We start from the raw sequence: 10,621 nt of genomic DNA, 5'->3' as shown, positions 1-10,621 counted from the left end.
TAAGGAACTCATTAAAGTTGAATTGTTTACATTCCTACATGGAAAGATGTTTGTAACTCATGAGATCTTTTTCAGTATTAGGGTAGTTAGAGGGAATATGTACATATGTATGTATGTATATGTATGTAGGTATGTATGTCTATGTTACATATGTGTAGGTATGTGCACATACATGTATGTGTATATAAATGTGTGTGTGTTTATATGTGTGTATATAAATATACATAGAGGGCACATGGTGAGCTGAATATGAAGGGAGAATATCTAAAAAAAGTAAAATTTCCTTTGAATGGAATGTACTAGGAGTAAGAGACAGGGAGAGGCAGATTGTAGCAAATCATCTCACATACAAGAGGAAAGGAAGACCTTCTACAAAGAAGGGGGAGAGGGGGAAGGTGAAAGGAAAAAATTGAGCTTTACTCTCAAGGGATATGGCTTAAGGAGGGAATAACACACACTCAGTTGGATATGGAAATCTATTTTACCCTGCAGGAAGGGAAGGGGACAGGAGAGGGAAGATAATAGAAGGGACAGCAAATTGAGGAAAGGGATAATCAGAAGTAAACACTATTGTGGGAGGACAGGTCATGGGAGAAAATGGAATAAATGAAGGGTAGGATAGGACAGAGGGAAATGTGATTAGTCTTTTACAATATAAATATTATGGAAGTGCTTTGTACTGTTACACATGCATGACCTATATTGAATTGCTTGTTTTCTCAATGAAGGTGGGTGAGGAGGGAGGGAGAGAATATGGAACTCAAAGCTTTAAGAATGAATGCTAAAAATTGTTTTAGCATGCAACTGGAAATTAAGCTGTACAGTCAATGGAGTATAGAAATCTATTTTTCTTTACAGAAAAATAGTGAGGAAGGGGGATGGAAGAAGGGTAGGTAATAGAAGGAAGGACAGACTGGATGAAAGAGTGGATGGAGTACATGCTGTCCTGTGGTGAGGGGTGGGGAGAGATGGGGAGAATATTTTGAATTCAAATTTTTGTGGAAGTAAATATTAAGAGCTGAAAAATAAATAAATTATTTATAAGAAATAATTTATATGATGACAAACATAATATAAATAACAGTAATCATGAAAAAACGCAAAACAAACATCACACAAAACAAGCTCAACATCTTAGAAAAGATATGACAGTATACTCTCTCTTCATTTTCTTGCAGATACTATTCCGCATTAATAGGATTTTCTGTACATAGTATTTTTTAAAATTTTTTGACAAGTTTTGCTCATTTTCTCATCTTGCTCTTGTTATTTTTATTGTATGGGATGATACCCTGGAATAGGTATGAGAAATAATACAGAAAAACTTTGTAATAAAATAACTGATATATTTTATATGTGTAATATGCAATATTATGTAACATGCAATATATCATATGTAATATAATGTAATGCATGTATGTATGATACTATATGTAATCTATTGTAATATATAATAATATACACTATAGCATATGTAATATATTTTATATAAATATAAAATAAGTTTATATATACACGTATTTATCTAAACTTCATGACAGTCATCTTCAAATATTACAAATCTTACCATGTAGAAAGGAGTGAGACTCATTGTTCTTAGTCCTGGAAGCCAGAACTAGGAGCAATGGCAAGACATTGCAGAAATGAATATTTTGACATACTGTAAAAAAAATGACTTTTCCAAATAATCTAACTTTCCCAGAGTGGTATTAGTAGACTTGGAACATACAAGGATCTTGGTGATGAGCATTTTTTGTTGGAAGGTTGGATGACCATTTGGGGAAGTTGTAAGTTAAATTCTTATCAGTTGTGTGTTGTATTAGATTGATTCTGAAAATACTATAACCTTTCAATTCTAAGATTCTGTGAATTTAAATGTCAAAAGCCTTTTTAAAATTTGACTCCAGTACAGAATTGATATTTGTATTATGACAAATGTATTACCTATCTTCATAATCCATGCAGCTGAGAAGCATTATGGAGTAGTGGATGCATCACTGGATACTAGCCCCAGGAGGACTGTGTTCAATTCCTGCCTTTGAAATAAACTGATTATGTGACCCTGGTACAAGTCACTTAGCCTCCCAGAAGCAGCTCTCTAAGAATATAGGTAGAAAAATTGCCAACCTTTCTAATAGAGGAAATTTTCTCACCCAAAATTTTCTTATACCAATAAAATTCTAGATCTTATACCAATAAAACCTGTTTTAAAACATAAATTGCATTCAATAGGAACACCTAAACAGCTAAATAAATATATTTAGAGTAGACACCAATTCATTCACTAAGAGATTTAGATGGGAAAAAAGAAATCATAATCCCTAAAATGTGATGCAAGACTTTAATCATCACTTGATTTCTGTTGTGGCACATTGACATTTTCCTGGGCATCTTGCCATGCTTTTGCTCAACCTTCTATCCCTGAGCTCAGTTCTGATTTCCAAGTTCTATCATTCAATTATCCTTGTGCTGATTATGACAGGGCTCTGCAAAAACCATGCATAAATTTCATTGTAGTTAGAAATATGCTTAGATATGTGATTCTTCATGTTTCCATCTGGAGTAATATCATAAGCAACTGTCACATTTAGAATCCACATATAAATTACATCTTTATTCTGAGTATACCAATATCCATCCAACAATTTTGATCTTCATGTCCATGCATTATAATGGAAATGATTGCATAATGATGTGTTTCTGACAATTCTTACATTAAACTCATCCATAGATGACAAGGCAGATCTGTTTTATATCTGATCTTGGTATTCAATGTCAGGGCACTTTACCTTTCCAGAGTTATGTCGTAACATTGCTTTTCACATATTCTAGATCCCAGACAAATTAGACATTTCCTGTCTCCTATACAAGCACATTCATGCTTCTGTATCTATGTTCCAGCTATTCCCTTTGTTTGAACACACTTCCTTTTAAGCAACAATCAATCCACTTAATCTGTAAAAGAAATTTTTTTAAAAGGATGTAGTGGTAGATTTATTTAATTGGGGACATAAAACAAAGAGCACACATATCAAGAATATAGCTAAGAAAAGGCCTACTTAAGACAGAAATCATAGTTTAGTATATCTGGGGTTGACTAGTTATGATGAGTTTTAGGTTTTCTTTCCTTCGTTCACCAATTACAATAGCTTATCCTGTATGAGACCTCCAGACCTGAATGCATTAAATCCTCTAGGACATGGTTTTTGAAGGTCCAGAGGGTACAGCATCAGAATAGACTTCAAGAAAATGGTAGATGCAGTTGGCCATAAAAAATATAAGTCATAGGCAAACTGGACTGGGACCAGCTAAATATAGTGGACTATGTGAATTTACACTCATTCACCAACAGGATATTCAACCAGTTTCAAACATACCCAGTTTTAGTATTGGCTAGCCAAATCACACTATCTTTTCCAAAATAAAAACATGACTCTATGAAATATTCTTTAAACTAGGTGTATTAAATCTGCATCAACCAACTATTCTGAGTATAATTACACTGTCAAAATAGTAAATATTAGTGACATGATATAACCTACTCTTAATGAATCCATGATGATAGATCATCCTTGAAAGGAGTTTCATTATCTAATCAGTCTTTTACCTTCCATTACATTTTCCACTTACTAAAAATGTGACCTTGGACAGATCATTTAACATTTTTTAAATCTCAATTTCTTTTTCTGTAAAATGTGGAAAATAACACCCATCGACAATCAGTTGGTATTGTCTCTATGATTTTTAAAGTTTGTATATTTAAAGAGAGGATTTTTTAAATGTTCCATTATACTTGTTTATTTAGTTTGAGAAATAAAGAGAGTATGCTTTGGAATTAAACATATAATAAATGTTCAACTTAAGAAGTAAATGAAATTAAATTTCCTAGCTTTAGTCCTTAATGAAATATGCTGAGAATGTCTATGATTATAGTATTATGAAGAGAATACTTTGTAAAACTTTATATACAATATTTTTTGTTCAATTATTAATTCAATTTAATTTCATTTTAATCTAGTCAGCAAATGTTAGACATCTACCATGTGTACAGATGAATGCTTGGAAAAATGCAAATTTTTGGTATGAAATAACTTCTGCTTTCATGGCATTACTTTTTATTAGGTGTGGAAGGGTCTCTGAATTATGTAGAAATAATTTGCCTTCTCTAACTAACACGGTAATCACCCCTCTCCATTTCTGAAGGAAAGAAAAACAAAATTACTATTACAAACATGTATGGTCAAGCGGAACAATTCTTATATATCAAATAAGAAGTCTCAATATGCATTATGTGTTCATTGTGTCTTTATCAGGAAGTGGTAGCAGGTTTAATCATGGAATTGTATTGGGTCATTGTGTTGATAAGAGCACCTAAATCTAATGTGTATGAGGTGGAAACTCAAGTAGCTTTTTCATTTTTTTAATTATTTGAAATTTAAAACTTTCTTTCATTACTTCTATTGATAACATGTTTTTCATCTGAAAACTGCCTATAATTTTATCCATGGAAAATTTTTCAATTGAAGAATTACTCTGATTCATAAATTTGAATCAGTTCCCCAAATACCTTTGAAATGTGACCCTATAAGAGCAACATGGTGAAAAACATTGTTTTCCTTTACCTGATTCTCTTCTAATTTTAGCTGCATTGATTTTGTTTGTGTAAAAATGATTTAATTTTATGTAGTGAAAATTATCTCTTTTTGCCATTGTATCTATTCGTAGATCTGGGTTAAATTTTTAATCTTCTTATGTGTTTACATAGGCCTACATTATTTATTAATTTGGAACCTATTGTGTTACATAGTAGGACATATTGATCCTCACCTACTAAATGTCAGAATGAATTCATTTTCCAGTTTTTTTCAAAAAAAGAAAGTTGTTGCTGCAATAAATAGTATATTTTTGCTTCTTACATTCGAGGTTACTGTAGTATCCCCAATTCTTTTCCATTCATCTAGTATCTGAAAGTGAGGTGACTATCCTCCTTTCTATTGCAAACCACTTTAAATGTGCCCATGACCCCTTTATTGCCCATTTGATCCAACAACGTACTTTTTCCATCACCCTTCTTTCTTTGTAATCTTCAAAGTCCTCATAACTCTATCTCTTTTCTCTACTTTATCTTCAAACATGCCCAAGTGTTGTTGATCATCATGATCATGATCATGATCATCATCATCATCATCATCATCATCATCATCATCATAAACAGCAGCAGCAGTATAAGCACTGACTGCATCTTATTGTACAATGAAGCTGTGATCCTACATCTTTCATCTCTTTCCTAGTCACTTCTAGAAAAATATTTCTATACTCAATTTCTTCTAATGTTACTCAAATTTTTGTTATCTGGCTTCCCAGCTCATCGCCTGACAAACTGTTCTCTTCACATTGAATGTTTTGCTTGCCAAATTGGTAGTGTTTTCACAATCCTCATCTTTCTTATCATTTTGACCTCTCGTTTTGCATTTGACATGTATCCTCTCCTTCTGGTTACTTATTTTCCTCCTTTATTGGACATTTCAGTGCAGATGTCCTGAAAAAAAAAATCTCAATCTCAATTTGTCCAAAAAAGACCTCATTAGGTTTTCTTGTTTCCAAAAATCTTTCCCTTCAATCAAATTTCCTTATTTGAGTTGAATACACCAACATTCTAGCTGCTTCTGAAGTTAATAATCTTGGTATTATCTTCTCATACTCCCTCTTCACTCCACAGTTCTAATTACTATCTCACTATTTCTACCCCAACAATAATTTTCATATCCTTCTCTCTCCTTATGGAGCCAATACTTTAGTTTAGATAAATATGACATACACATTTGGTCCATTACAATGGACTCATGACAGACCTTTCTGCCTCATTTCTTACCATTGTAGTCTATCCTCAATATGGTCATCAAACTAATTTTAATAAAGTATAAATTCCATTATTTCATTCAATAAAGGCACTGCTGTCACTCCTTACTTCCTCAAACATAAAATGTAAACTATTCTTCTTGAATTTTGATGCCTTTGACATTCTAGCTCCAATTACCTTTCCGGCCTCATTGGATCCTATTCAATATTCCACACATTACAATCCATCCAAGCTGTTCTTTTTTCTGTTTTTCACACATGGCTGTCAGTTTGACATCTCTATGCCTTTGCATACCCTTTTTGGAATGAATACCCTTTTTGACTCAATCTGACAAAGTCCTTTCATCCTTTAAGATGCAGTTCAGGTATCATCTTCTACATGAAGGCTTGCTTATCCTCTCCAACTGTTCCTTTACTCTCTCTCAAAATATTTTACATTTAAAACTTTGAATTAATTTATACTTATTCTGTATGTATTCAGAATGCACTTATCTATGTGTATCCTGGTCTCCTAGATAAAATTTAAGCTCCTTGTGAATAGTGACTTGCTTTTCTTGTTATTCTTGGCATTTGTATCCCCTGGGACTAACACAATACTTTGAATATAGTAGTGAATTAATAAGTGACTGATAAGTTACTTTCCAATATTATATAATAAGGAAACATTTGTGTTGGTTGGTCAAATTTAAAATAATACATTTTTTCCCAATAGCATATTCATATGGCTTAGAATTTCCTCATTTGTTTCATTTCCAGTCAGTTATTGTATATATTCACCTTTTAGATTTATGAAAAATGGGCCCAGAGACTTTGGGAATACATTACTAAATAAAGTATTGCACTGTTCAATGGCCATAAATAAACTAGGCAGTGATGGAAATTATATATAGGTGAGGGCTTCTCTGAAAATACTAATGGAGCACCATATTGCCAAAGATAATGAATATCTGCTCCAGTTTGTTTGCTTGTCTTCCACAGGAGAGAGATGAATTCTATTTAGGAATATTTATCTCTGTGAACAAAAAATGTTCTGTTACATTTACTTTGCAATTAGAAAAAAGAAATCAAACTTTCCTTGGAGGATTCTGATTCCTTTTTGAAGACTGGTACATTTGTGGCATGAAAGAGGAACATCTGAAAGTTCATATTAATATCTGGTTTATCCTGGACCTAAGTACTGCTTCCAGGAAGGTTAATTGTTATCAAAACTTCATTTAAAAAAAAGCCAATAACACAACATTCCGATCTTAGAACAAATATTCTCTTGCTGTTATTAAGATATTTATGGTCAAGTTTTGTGATACTCCACATCCCCACACCTTGTGTTTACAAGGTCAAAAATTTTACATTTAAAAAATGAATATTATTTTATATTCTGCATTTGGATCTCAGCTTAGGAAGTCTAGAAATAGAAGAAGTGCTACATGATTTTATCTAACACTATGCAAAGTGATCAAAGAAAGATAGGAAAGTTTCTAGATGTAATATGTTTCTAGAAAATGTATGCATAAATCCACCATATGCCTGTGTGTATGCATATATATGTGCATGCATGTATGTATGTATGTATGCATGTATGTATGTATGGAGAGACAGAGAGAGGGAGAGAGAGAAAAAGAGAGAGAGAGAGAGAGAGAGAAGGAGAGCTGCTAAATCCTTCTCAGAACTAGAAGACGAAAAGGACTGGAAAGTGCTTTCTGTGGTATTTGGATACTGATTTCTTTTGAAGGAACTTACCTGCCAACTAATGAATATTCAATGATGTTCATGAACTTGGTTCCATTTTTTTCCACTCTGAGCTCTTCCTAATTTCTTATGTGCTTATGTGTGTACATATATATGTTCATTTATGAATATATATGTGTATTTATTCATATGTGAATATGTATATTCATTCATTTACACACTATATTCCTCTGTTGAAAGGTGACTAGCATTCATATTTACTGGTCATCAGAAATCACGGCTAATCATTGTAGTTTTGGTTCTTGAATTTTTCAAATTTGTTTTATTTTATTACATTTACTTTATAGTATAAAATGTTTTCCTGGTGTTTCTCATTTCGCTCTTTATCAGCTCAAACAGAGCTTCTCTGAAATTGTCCCCCTCATTATTTCTTATGGAAAAATAGTATTCAATTACATTAATATATCATAATTCATTCATTATTCACTCCTCAATTGTTAAGGAAATTGATTAGTATTGAAAATTATGCTGATTCAGTGGCCAATTGTTCCTAGCTCTGCTTGCCAATCAGTGTTAGGAGAGTCTCTGTTGGGGAAAGCATCACCTAGTCTGCAGCTTTTGTATTACCTATGACTTAACAAATTGCCTCTACCTGTTAAACATCATGTACCTGCTACCTTGGGGAGGAGTTGAGATGCAACAGTCTATCCCACTTGCTGACAAGGTCCTATCCAAATTGTCTTTATTTCATTATGAAAATTTTCAATAAAAGCTGGCTCTATCTTGAATCCCTTGCTAATCAGTTATTAGCCCATCAAGATGTTGCTACCTTGGCATATTTTTAATTAACTCTTTTAATTTTCTTTTAGCTGAGTTTTGTCTCACGCATCAGCGTGAAATTCCAAAGAAAGAATTTTCACTTAACAGATGGCATGCCAACTAGGGGTTTTTGAGGGCTTCACTAGCTATCACTAGGATTGGGCCTTCTCTAGCCTAGTAAGTTGAAAATCAAGCACTGCCTGATATAAAGCTGTAGTGGATAACTCCCCACCCCAATAGCAATTAGTTGAGCGATGAAATGGTGAAAAATTTAGCTCCCCCAAGCTCAGTACAGATAAAGGAGAAATAGGTCCCCAAATCCAAATTTCATTTGTTTGTTTTTAAATTGTGCATGAAGAAGGGAAAGCAGAAGAAAAGGCACATGCATGGAAGAGGCAAGTAAGTGAATGATCTTACATGAATTTGCATAGAAATGCCAGTATTTATAAAGTGAGTAGGATTCCCAGGTATACAAACTGAAATAATTCTCAGGTATTTAAACTGAAATAGTTTGCCATTTATGTGCAGAACTGAATGTGAGGCTTGATAGGAGCTAGGATAATTAGGGGGGAAAGAAAAAAAAATTCAGCCAGATAAGAGATGGAACTAGTTAGACATTGTATTCAGTCAGCTGTACATTCTAAATTTGATTTGAGATAATTTAGGCAAACTTGGGATTTTCAGGCTATTGAGAGAGGCTTTGAAGCACCAAATGCCCTCTTCAAAATAAGATAAAGACCAGACTACCCTTGAGAGTAAAAGATAGAGGGGAAGAAATTAAGGAATGAGAAGAGAGATTTAGAAAAACTCTGCAGAGGTTATGAAAAGAGACTAAGGGTTAGGTCCCATGTGGAACCACTTACCCTACCCCCTCTATCTTATTGCCAAGACCTTGTGCTGGATAATGAGAATAAATATTTACAATGAGGGAGGAAGAAAAGGTGACCAGAAATTTAGAAATTTCAAGACTTTTAAAAAAATTAAAAAAGAGAGTCTCTTCTCTTTCTGACTGTGGTCAAGTTGTTAAGGTAGATGAGAAAGGCAGATTAGAGATATAAAAATTCAGTGGAGTAAGGATGCATTCCATAGAAAGGCTAGAATAAAGGAAATATCTGATCAGAACATGAAAGAAACAAGACTGGTGTAGTTTTTAAGAGCTTTAATTTAAGTTTAAAAGAAAGGAGAAGATAAAGGTTAAGGAAGGTAGGGAGGTGAGGAAATGAGTGGAAAGTTAAGAGAAGTTGTAGTCTGAATAGAAGGTTTTAGAGATTTGGAAAGAGAGAAGTAAGAAGAGTTTTTATTTGTTAAAATAAAAACTCCTGTGAACTGCTAAAACTGAAAAAGCCCCAGGCCCCAAAATTAGATTTTTTTATACCAGGATGTTTAAACCTGAGGAGAAGAAAAAGGAAAGGAAGTTGAATGAATTTTTGCAAAGGCCTGGCAAACTTTTATTATTGCAACATCATGAGAGACAATCAGCCCTAAGCTGTGTTTAGTGAAGCTTGATATTTGAGTTAACATCTTGAGGGACTCTAATCTCATATTATCCTAACTGTTAACTGCAGGCATGATTGACTGAATTTTCATGAGGTCCACAATCCACCATTCGAGGGGCATGCCCTGTGCTGCCCAGAATGAATGCACTCAGGGCACTCCTACAGGCAGACATCTGTGTTGAGGGGATAACCTTAACAAGGTCAAAGAGAGAATCATCTTGACTCAGTTTCCCAATTGTGTTACTTCCTTTGAACAGGAATGTTTCCAACTTGGTTAATCCTGAGACTATCCATGTAGTTTTAAAAGGCTCTTTTAATTCTCTTTTTTCCTGAGTTTTGCCTCCTTAATCAGGAGAAAGTCTCAACAACAATAACAAAATATTCATTTTAACAAAAAAAAAAGTGGAGACAACTGCAAAGAAACCTGGGAAGATTTTATGCATTGACAAAATTTGAAGTAAGCAGCTAAAGTGGAATAAAATCATACTATAATAACAACATAGTCAAATGTAAAACATTGAAAGACAACAACTTTGAACCATGATTATCCATGATTCCAGATATCCAATGAAGATGAATGTTACCCACCTCCTCAGTAGTGATGGCCTCAGTATGCAACATGGGAGAATTTTTTCTGGCATGACCAATATGGGGATTTGTTTAGCTTGACTATGGTATTTGTTCCAACTGTAGTTAATATGCTGCAGTTAACTCTCACAGAACCAGGCAGACTTTATCTGCTCCTAAGAATTCTAGGGCAT

The sequence above is a fragment of the Notamacropus eugenii genome, chromosome 5, assembly GCF_028372415.1.
Source record: "Notamacropus eugenii isolate mMacEug1 chromosome 5, mMacEug1.pri_v2, whole genome shotgun sequence".
In the NCBI taxonomy this organism is placed as follows: domain Eukaryota; kingdom Metazoa; phylum Chordata; class Mammalia; order Diprotodontia; family Macropodidae; genus Notamacropus; species Notamacropus eugenii.
The sequence above is the reverse complement of the archived record's forward strand: the minus strand, read 5'-3'. Positions refer to the sequence as shown.